The sequence below is a fragment of the Prunus dulcis genome, chromosome 8 (genome assembly GCF_902201215.1).
Source record: "Prunus dulcis chromosome 8, ALMONDv2, whole genome shotgun sequence".
Lineage (NCBI taxonomy): Eukaryota > Viridiplantae > Streptophyta > Magnoliopsida > Rosales > Rosaceae > Prunus > Prunus dulcis.
In genome coordinates this window covers 15,960,117-15,970,552 of record NC_047657.1, presented here as the reverse complement: position 1 = coordinate 15,970,552, position 10,436 = coordinate 15,960,117, and positions in this window count along the sequence as shown.

Below are 10,436 nucleotides of genomic sequence, written 5' to 3'. Positions count from 1 at the left end.
GACCTATCCAAAAATACCAGTCACTACCCCAAAATCTCTCCGGTTAAGAATATGACCAAAATGCCCTTAATAAATAAATAATTTAAATAAGGGTTAAATTTGGGGTCGGGGTGTTACAAATAGGGCTACAACTTTAGTGTTTACAATATGTATGCCTCACTCAATTTTCTCTCTTGGAGAATTTTTCTCTTGCTCTCTTTCCTCTCAACTCACTCACCTCATTCTTCCTTCTCTTCCTCTTCTCTATGTGTGTTTACAAGCAAATATAATGCCTATTTATAGGCAAAGCAAATGGATTTTAATGGAGACATAATGATTTATCCCCAACACCATTATCCCATCTTTTGACTAATACCTACTAACTTTATCTCCACTAATTCCCACCTAATTTTACCTAATTATCTCCACTAATTCCCACCTAATTTTACCTAATGTGGACTTCATTTATTTTATAACATATATATATATATATATATATATATATATATATCAATTGGTTTCAGCTATAAAATCAGAGAGCTGGGAATTTTATAGAGAATGTCAACACAACTGGTGCGAAACTTCCACCATGTTCTAACCAACTCCTTATTTTAGGAAAAGATAACACCTGGCAGGCTGGCACTAACACCTGCCTGCAACAACTCCAATCAAATAAAATATATCATATAATATTATTAGATCCTAATTTACTCTTATAATTTTTATTCCCAAGAAGTCCATCCCGCGTACCAAACAAGATGATGTTTGCATGCGTTTTGATTGACAAAAACGTCCTCTGAAACATTTTATACAGTTATGGGAAATGATGTTCTTGAGCACAAACTGCTTGTATTGTATATATACACACCACCTTTCTACCGAAAGAAACACCAACAAAAAGTGGTTGATATATCTTCCAAACAGTTTATTTGCAAGACTGTTAGTCCACCATGTCTTCCTCCTCAACGTCTCTTGTGCCCAACACTGCTCTCATTTCCAATGTTACCAGTTTTTTCAAAATCAAACTTGATGGCACCAATTATCCTCTTTGGCTTGCCCAAGTCATGCCCGTCTTAACAAGTAGAAATCTCATCGGTTATGTGGATGGGACAAAGCCATGTCCTGCCTATCTTCTGACCGACGGTAGAGGCAGAAATACTTTAACTGTTGATCCTGCATTTGACGCTTGGATTCAAGAGGATCGGATGATCCAAAGTTGGATCAACGGCTCGCTTACTCCCTCTGTTTTGTCCATGGTGGTGCCCTCCGCTTGTTCACGGACTATATGGGTGTCTTTGGAGCAGCGTTACGCTTCTCAATCTCAAAATGCCCGAATTTTGCAGCTATGTGGTGAGCTTCTTCATAAGAGGGGTGATATCTCGATCTCGGCTTACCTAAACAGAATAAACTCCATTGCAGACAAACTTAGGGTTGCTGGCAGCCCTATCTCTGACCATGATTTAGTGACGGTTGTCAAGAGTAATTTCCCAGGATATAAGATTACGGCTAACTCTATCTCGAACCCTCTCACCTATAAAATTCTTCAGAACATACTACTGAGTCTTGAAAAAGAATTATCGTCTGAGCACTATGTGTCTTCTATGTCTCCTGAATCTGTCACTACTCCCGTCTATGCCACACCACCTAGTGAATTAGGCCCCAACCTTGATTCTGCCACCTCTGTCGTCTATGTCTCAAATCCTCCTCGTGCATCCCGCGGTCGCGTCGTTCCTCATGCTCGTTCTTCCTACCCTCTTGGTGGTTCTCCTGCTGCGGGGTCCGCAGGCTCTCGTGGTCCTTTTCCTACCCCGCGCGGCGGTGCTTCTAGTGGCTAGGCTCTGAGCTTTAAAATCTGAGGGATTAAGCTAAGCTAATCTGGATTCATGTAATAATTTATGCTTAGTTGTTTCATTTGAATGGTTTAAATAAGTCAGTCGTATGACATTCTGCGTTTGTATTTCATGCATCGTGATTGACAATTTCGAGCGGTCATCACCTATATTGAGATGTTATCATTCAGTGTATCACAGATCTGTAATTTTATTTACCTTTCCAACGTAACAAGGAAGTTTCTTCAACAAACTTTAGTCTTCTTCTTCTCGATAATCTCTCTGAATCTGCTTCTGATTCTTTCTATGATTTCTGAATTCTTTATACTGTTACCGTAGGGTTGCGCCAAACACCATCTATACCGGTCAAATCAAATCAATTCGAACGGTTTGGTTAAATTAGTTTGGTTCTGATTGGCTTGTCCTACTTGGAAATCACTCATCAATTTTCCTGTTACCGAAAAAAAGAAAAATACTCAACAACCACCATAACTCACGCCCAGACCCCCCAAAAACAAAACTCCCAATTCAAATTTTCCAGCCGAGACGAGGGTTTTGTATCTTGATCTTTGACTGTACAATTTCGAATCGTTTCAAGTTTTAGCTTTGAGATGACTAAACATGGCCACTAGGGATGGCAACATGCCGGATATTGCAATACCATCCCCGCCCCTCACCCCGTCTCCATTTAAGAGGTTTCGGGGAATTCAGTCCGCATTCCTGTTGGAGTGCTATCCTTCATTCCCGCCCTGAATCCCCGATTCTTCCATGCCAAAATGGAAGAGCTCCTGGGCTTAGCCTCATTTGTTACCAAAACAAAATTGGAGGTCTAATCTTGAATAGCTAAGGCATCTAAAAATCCAGAATTTATCAAATTATACCAATTATAACTTTGCACCCATTTCCACTTATCAACAATGTTTATAATTGAAATGGGTTTCTATTTATCAAATTTTCCCATGAAGAGCCAAGGGTATGATATGAAAATCTCACCAACACATGAGTTGGTATTGCATTAATTCCCAAGAGTACACTTCCCAAACATAGGAATGTAATTTTATATCCATTTTCAGACTTCTAAACTTTTCTTTTTGCTAGGGTAGACTTAAGTGGTGTTCGATGACTTGGCTACTTAAAATTGAGGACGAGCTCCTTCTTAAAGTTAATGGGGTTTTGACACTTGTCAAATTCTAGCAGCACTAACAAAGTTTCAACAAAAGAGAAAAAAGAAAAAAGAAATAATTTGATACATGTCAAAATCACATTGGTTGAAAGGAGGAGCTCCTCCTCAATCTTAAGGAGCCAAGTTTTTTCCTTTTAGTTTGCTGCATGATGATTAAGAAAGAATGCTATAATTCTATTTTATGTATGGACAATAATTTAAAAAACAAATTTTATTTATAAAATTTAATTGTTAATTCATATATATGCAACAACAACAACAAAAAAAGCGCATAAATTATTACATAGGCAATTCTTTTTCAAGCGTCAATAGTATGTTCTGAAGAACTTTGTAGGTGAGAAGGTTCCAGCTAGAGTTAGCCGTAATCTTATACTGCGGGAAATTACTGGTGACAACCGTCACTAAATCATGGTCAGAGATGGGGCTGCCAGCAACCCTAAGTTTGTCTGCAATGGAGTTTGTTCTGTTTAGGTAAGCCGAGATGGAGATATCACTCCTCTTGTGAAGAAGCTCACCGCAGAGCTGCAAAACTCTGTCGTTTTGAGACTGAGAACCGTAGCGCTTCTCCAACGACAGCCATATACTCCGCGAACAAGCAGAGGGAACCACCATGGACGAAACAGCGGCAGTAAGTGAGCCGTTGATCCAACTCTGGATCATCCGATCCTCTTTAATCCATGCATCGAATGCGGGATTCACTGTTTTGCCTTTTCCATTGGTGAGAAGATTAAGCCAGGTTTATTATTATTATTTTTCTTTAAACGAGTTGTTGTAGTCAATACTTTCTGGAAAGTCAGCTGAGAGACAAGCGGATTTTGAATCTCAAATGCCCTCATAAGTAATATGACATGCATTCATTGGCTGGCAACTTCTTGGAGAAATGCCATCAAATTATTTGTTCATTAATTTTCTTCACCAAATGAGGTGGAAATTATGTTATTTATTTAAATCCCTCAGCTCACAAACTTTAAATCGAATAAGAAAATGTGATTGCAAAACTAAACCTAAAATGTTAATTGAAGAATAAAAGACTCACAAGTATAGTGGTTTGAAGTAATTATTCCATCATGCAATGTTTTGGATTCGAGTCCTAGCAATCATGTAATGTATATGAGTTTAGTATACTATCGTCTCTCTAAATGAAAATATTCCTAAAAAAAATTGTTAATTGACGAGGAATGACCCGTGGAGTATTTCTACAGTCATACTTTATGAACCGCTTTCTTTTCGTAACATTTCTTCTTCTGATCAACCAATACAGCATGCATGAATTAAATTGACTCCAATACACAGGCAAACGACAACGTTTAGTATATCCAGCTCATAATATCTTATCCTTCAGTTTGAATCAAGTGATGCGCCTAAGGTAATTGAAGTCAGGTGCAAAATGGTTGGTAATATAATCTGCAGTTGGCCCTGGCGTAGAGTGAGTGATGAAGTATTTGCGTTTACGATCCCACTTAAACCCATACACCGACGCTTCTCCAGCAATCACATTTGGATAAAAAGGGTCCTCCGTGTAGCTCTTCCACCTCTTCTCTCCTTGCTCGTACACGACCTGGATGCCACATTTCTTTACCCTAATCTCCGCTTTTGGAAATACCTTAAAATCCATTTCATCGCCCCCTCGCACTTGATCCCCGAACCTCCAATGGCTCAGCCATGTCACATCCTCTCCATCACTCGGGACGCCGTAGTACAACGGGCCGTATGTCCATGCCACGCGGCTGGTCTTGTTGTCGACTTGACCCATTATAGGTCTAAGTGATGAATCCCTAGTGTAATTGTACTTAGAAGGAGTGTTGGATTTTGTATAGACTGCGAAGACGTTCAAGCCTCGGATCTTGAGATTGGGAAGTAAAGGCACGGTGTAAGATACCGAGAGCCCATCCATATAATGGCTGAACTGTTTTGGAACCTGGTCCCCGGGAAGAAATGTGCTGAATATACCATTTTCATACAGTCCCTGTGCCAACAACACACTTACACATCAACATATGCGTAGTATATAGTAGTAACTTCGCAAGGATTTTATGTTAAGAATGGACTATAGTTGACTAATATTGACTATACAGTGCAAAGCCTATGTTGGTTGTCAAGTCCTTTAGAAATTGATAAATATTGATCCTTCTTGCACTCTCACTCAAGATTCAACCATGACGAAGTTTCTCACACACTCTATCAAAGTGCTATGAGAATTCAAACTTGAGACCATTGACATGTAGCTTTTTTTAAATCTTAAAAAGAACGTTATTTTTTTAGTGGGTTTATATATGATACTTAATTAGGTATATATATAGTGGAAAATTATGTCATATAATGGATTCTAAGATCGACCTAACCCAAAAATCAGAAAAAGAACCCAAATTTTTTTCTTCTTCTCATAAAAGCAAATCATGAAGTGCTCTTATGATATAGGTCTTGACATTATTTGTACATAGCTCACATGATCAGCAGGAACCTACCAATTTGACCCTGCATACCGAGGGAATGTTGGGTGTCCCCAGTGATGTGCTAATAGAGACAATCATTTGCTTGTTCTTCAAATACTTGAAGGTAAAGCCACCATGAAACAGACACTATCAAACTAACCAGAAGCATCAAAATCATTAGTGCTATAAAAGCTTAGAATTACTTTATTCTATAGAGAGAGAGATATATATATATATATATATATATCTGGCATTGTAGTTAACCTAATTGATTGATTTGCTCCCCATTGCAATGTATGAGCATGTGTTCATTATTCTCTAGAAGATGCCATTTTAGATGACCTGGGCTTCAACGGTAACATTTCTAAAAAAAAATTTGAGATCTTTAGACTGGGATTAATTATGAATTTTCAGTGCTTAACGACTTTTCCCCTCTTTTTCCAGTGCTAAAAGGTCAAAAAGCAATTTCAGGAAAAGAAAGAAAGGTAAAAGAGAAAAAGAATAAAAAGAAGAGAAAGTAATTTGTTCTTTAATTAATTAGGGTAATTGGGATTAGAGCGATTCTTAGGGTTTTCAATGAGCAAAAGTGAGATTTCTCTCGACCAAAAAGCTCTAAAGTTTTGGAAATAGAAATGTTTTTTTTTCTTTTTCTTTCTTTCTGTTGTCTTTTGTGGATCATCACAGTTTATTTATTTATTTATTTATTTATGATTTTAATTAATTATATAATCAATTTATAATAACCCGAAATCAGAAATGATTATTTTGATTAAACAAGTACCTGGATGAAGCATTGTTGGTTGGATTCTCTTGGCCACCACTGTGTTTGTGCGATCATGTGTCATGTGTCATGTGCACACCCTCTCTTGCTTTGTTGCATGCACAAGCTTTTTAAGTTATCTATAAAAAGAAAGATAAAAAGGTGAAAGCCAGGATCGAAATTAAGCAAAAGAAAAGCATTGCTGCAAGTGGAACGTTGTGGTTATTCCTTTTACTATTAATATTAGTGGTGTGAAAAAAAAAAATTTCCTTAAAAAAAAAACAATTAGAAGGTGTGATTTGTAATCTCTGGATGTCATGGTTTAAAAATTAAAAAGAAATTCTAATGCGTTTTTATAGGGTTAATTTCAATTTAGTACCATGAACTCTCATTCTTAAGACATATTTCCATGCACTCTCAATTTTAACAATCATATAATCTTTTTAATTTTTTGCAATCTGGTTTCAGTTGTCAAAATTTCCCTTAATTGTCTACGTGGTTGGCATGGGTCCCACCTTTTCATTGGTTTCAATGTCAATTGAAGGGTATTTTCGATCATGCCTAATATCTATTCTAATGAGAAATTTGTTAAAACACTATTTGTTAAAATTGAGAATGTATGAACAAACATGCCTTAAGGGTGAGAGTTCGGGTACTAAAGTCAAATTAACCCTTTTTTATAAGGTCCTTCAGAGTTTTGAAAAATTTAGGGAGAGGGGAAGCTACCCTATCCTAGGACTAGAACATACAAAGGCCTTCTAATCGTGATTAAAGTGGCAATTAACAAGCTAGATATATATATATATATATCTATAAGCAATGATAGTTTGCTAATTGAGAGTATTTTTCCTCTTCCCAACATTCCAATTATTATATGTGGTAATGATTTTTGGACCGCGAATTTAATTAACAGCATAATTAAGGCATAAGTTAGGATACTAATCATGTTTTGTATTTCCAAAATTAAACTCTCTCTAGCTCATCACATGGAGAAGGCTCTCTACTGTAGAATGTGGGCACAACATGCACCTTTTTAAATTTATTTATTTCCATTATATATAGGGTTTTCATCATTATTTGACCATCACCACACCACCGTAATCTAATCCATATCAAATTAAAACACCTTGCTTCAATTTTGTTCTGTTTACGATGGGCCTTGCCTTCCGTGGCTTTCTTTCCCAGTTGGGTTGGTGGAGCTTCCATTTAGTACCCTTCTGTTCCGCCGCAACGGAAGTTGTCCGGAGTTGCTTTCCAAATAATTTTCTTTGTCGTCGTGAAGATGCTGACCACGTAATTCCAACCGAAATTGAATGCCTTCCCTCCCTCTCTTTGACGGGAGGTGGATCCGTTGTCCCCAAATTTTGTGTCCCCATCATGTTCCTCTTCTAAATTTTCGACATCTGTTCTCTCACCTAATAGAGCCTAAGGCTGTCAACTCATATATAAAATTTAAAAAAAATAAAAAAAATTATCTAGGTTATAGAACATACCTATATTTTCCTCAACGTCCGTAACGAAGTCATCGAACCATAACCACCGATACACAACAATTTCTTCAGGTCGATTGCTAAGGAAGTATGTTCCTGACATCACCTTATCAGGTTCTGAAAAATCTCCAGCAATGACAGATGGAGAAAAAAGAGCATCTATTGGGAAACTTATAACATCTGCCGCCTCATAATCATCTAAGCAACAAACCCAGCAGAGTCAACAATTAGTTGCTGAATCAAAGTTTGTTAGTCATATTGTCAACTATTGTAGTAATTAGTTGATTTTTGTCCCAATGAAAGATGCTAATTCTACGACATTTACTGAGGACGCATTATTAACCATTTCTCTAATAAATGTGGATCCCATTTCCATATAGGGGAGTGCTAGCAACCTTCTCTCTAACCTTCTCTTTTGGACCTTCTCCCTTCTTCTCATGACCAGTGTCACTTTCCTTACACTAAAAACAATGTCATTAATGCATCACACAAACTAGTTTTTGTTTTCCAAGTTTACCCTTATTAAATGTATTAATTTTTTTTTTTTAATAACAAGCTAATTTTTTTTTATAACTTTCTTACCACCTTGTTAAAAATTAAATGAGAAAATAAAAACTAAAGTTTTTTTAAATTATTAATTTTTCCAAAGAGAAAGCATGTTTTGTTAAAAAAAAAATAAATAAAGATGATAACAATGTCATGAAACAAACTTTTTTTTTATTTTTTTTAAATATGACGTTTTTATTATTATTTATTTTTTAACAATGTGCTAAAGAAGTTATAACAAAATTTGAATAAATTGAAGGAAATATAAAAGCCAATACATTTTAAAAGGGTAAACTTGGAAAACAAAAACTAAATTGTGAGATGCATTAATGACATTGTTTTAAGTGTAAGGAAAATGACATTTGTCATAAAGAGAAGGGAGAAGGTCCAAAAGAGAAGGTTAGAGAGAAGGTTGCTAGCATTTCTCTTTCCATATAAATGGACGGGTGCGTATCACTTTTATAAGAGAGGTGGTTAGTAAATGTGGTACAAATAACATTATTGGTCTTCTATATGCTTTGTATTGATTACCATTTCAAAGTAATGAAAAATATCTCACTTCTGATCATCGTCCATCCACATACCTTGGAGCACCATATTTGACTGACTTGTGTCAATTCTATCTTCTCGAGTACTCATCTTCTTTTCTTGCTCGTACACAACCTGAATGCCGTACTTTTTTACCTGAAACTCAAATCTCGTAAATACTGAAACAGTCACCCGATCGCCACGATCTAATAATTGACTTCCTAATAAACCCCAATGGCTTAACCATACCATGTCTTTCCCATAATCTGGAACGCCAAAGAATGAAGGGACATATACCCACTTCAAATTCTTTCCATTTTCATTACTGAATTTAACTGCAGTAACTATTGGGTTAGGTATTGATTCAACATTGGCATTGATGTTCTTAGGAGAATCACTGTTGGACTTTGCATAGACAGAGAAGACGTTCAAGCCCTGAATCTTGAGATGGCCACGTATAGGCACGGTTAAAGATATTGACGACTGTGTACTACTTCTACGGCTGAAACGGCCTGGAACCTCATTTCCAGGAAGAAATGTGCTGAATATACCATATTCATTCAGTCCCTATGCCAAGGAAATCAAAATATATTAGTGAAGTAAATCTTGTATATATAAAGACAGAAATATATGGGACGGGTGCATGTGCACCCTATGCGTCCATTTTTCTCATCACATGACACAAGGTTAGCGTGGCATGAGAGAGAGAGAGAGAGAGAGAGAGAGAGAGAGAGAGAGACCTGGATGGGATGCATCCTACTCTTCATCCAAGTTTTGAACACATGTAGGGTACTGTCCATCATAATGGTTTCCGTGGCTTTCAACTTGCCCAGGCTCAAAAGGTTGATCATTCTTTCATCAACTCTTTCAATGTGTTCTAACTTGAAGTAGTGCTCAATCTCAACTAGCTTGTAATTGGATTCATCCAAGATGATCTTTGGTTGGTACGACATTGATTGAAATGCTACTGTTTCCAATGATGTGCAACCATTTACTATCAATTCTGCCACAGGAGGTAGCCCTCGAAGTGACTCGAGTCTCGTACACTGTGAAAAAGAGAGTTCCTCGAGTCTCTTAAGGCCTCTGATGCAATCTGGTAGGCTAGAAATTGGATTACAGCTTAGATTTAATCTTTGCAATGAGAACAGGTTACCGAAACCCCGAGGAAAATCATAATCAGAGAGATTGCAGTCACTAAGACTTAATTCCACTAAATTGCATGGTAAATAACTAGTCCAATATGTCTCTGGATTTTTTCTTGGTTGTAATTTGACCTCCACAATCGTAGTGAGTAAGCAATATATTGGAACTCCATCTCCTTGAAGCACTTTCAGAGATTCCATTTTCCCCATCTCTACTGGAAACTCATTAAGACTTGAGCAACCAGATATGATAAGTGTTTCAAGGAATTTTAGCATAAAAATGTTCTTTGGGAGCTTTCTGATATTTTTGCAATCTTCCATATTCAAATAAACAAGTTTCTTTAGGTCTCCAATGGATTCAACATCAACCAAGTTTGTACAGTCTTTAAGAATAAGGCTTTCTACATTGGGGACGTGTGAAAAATCAGGGGTACCGGTAAGGCGATGGGAATTACTGAGGTTTAGGATCTTCAATGATGGAAGATACTGTTAAAATGCCAACAAAGAAAAAAAGGGAAGGAGTCGATCAAATCCTATAATTGTATAA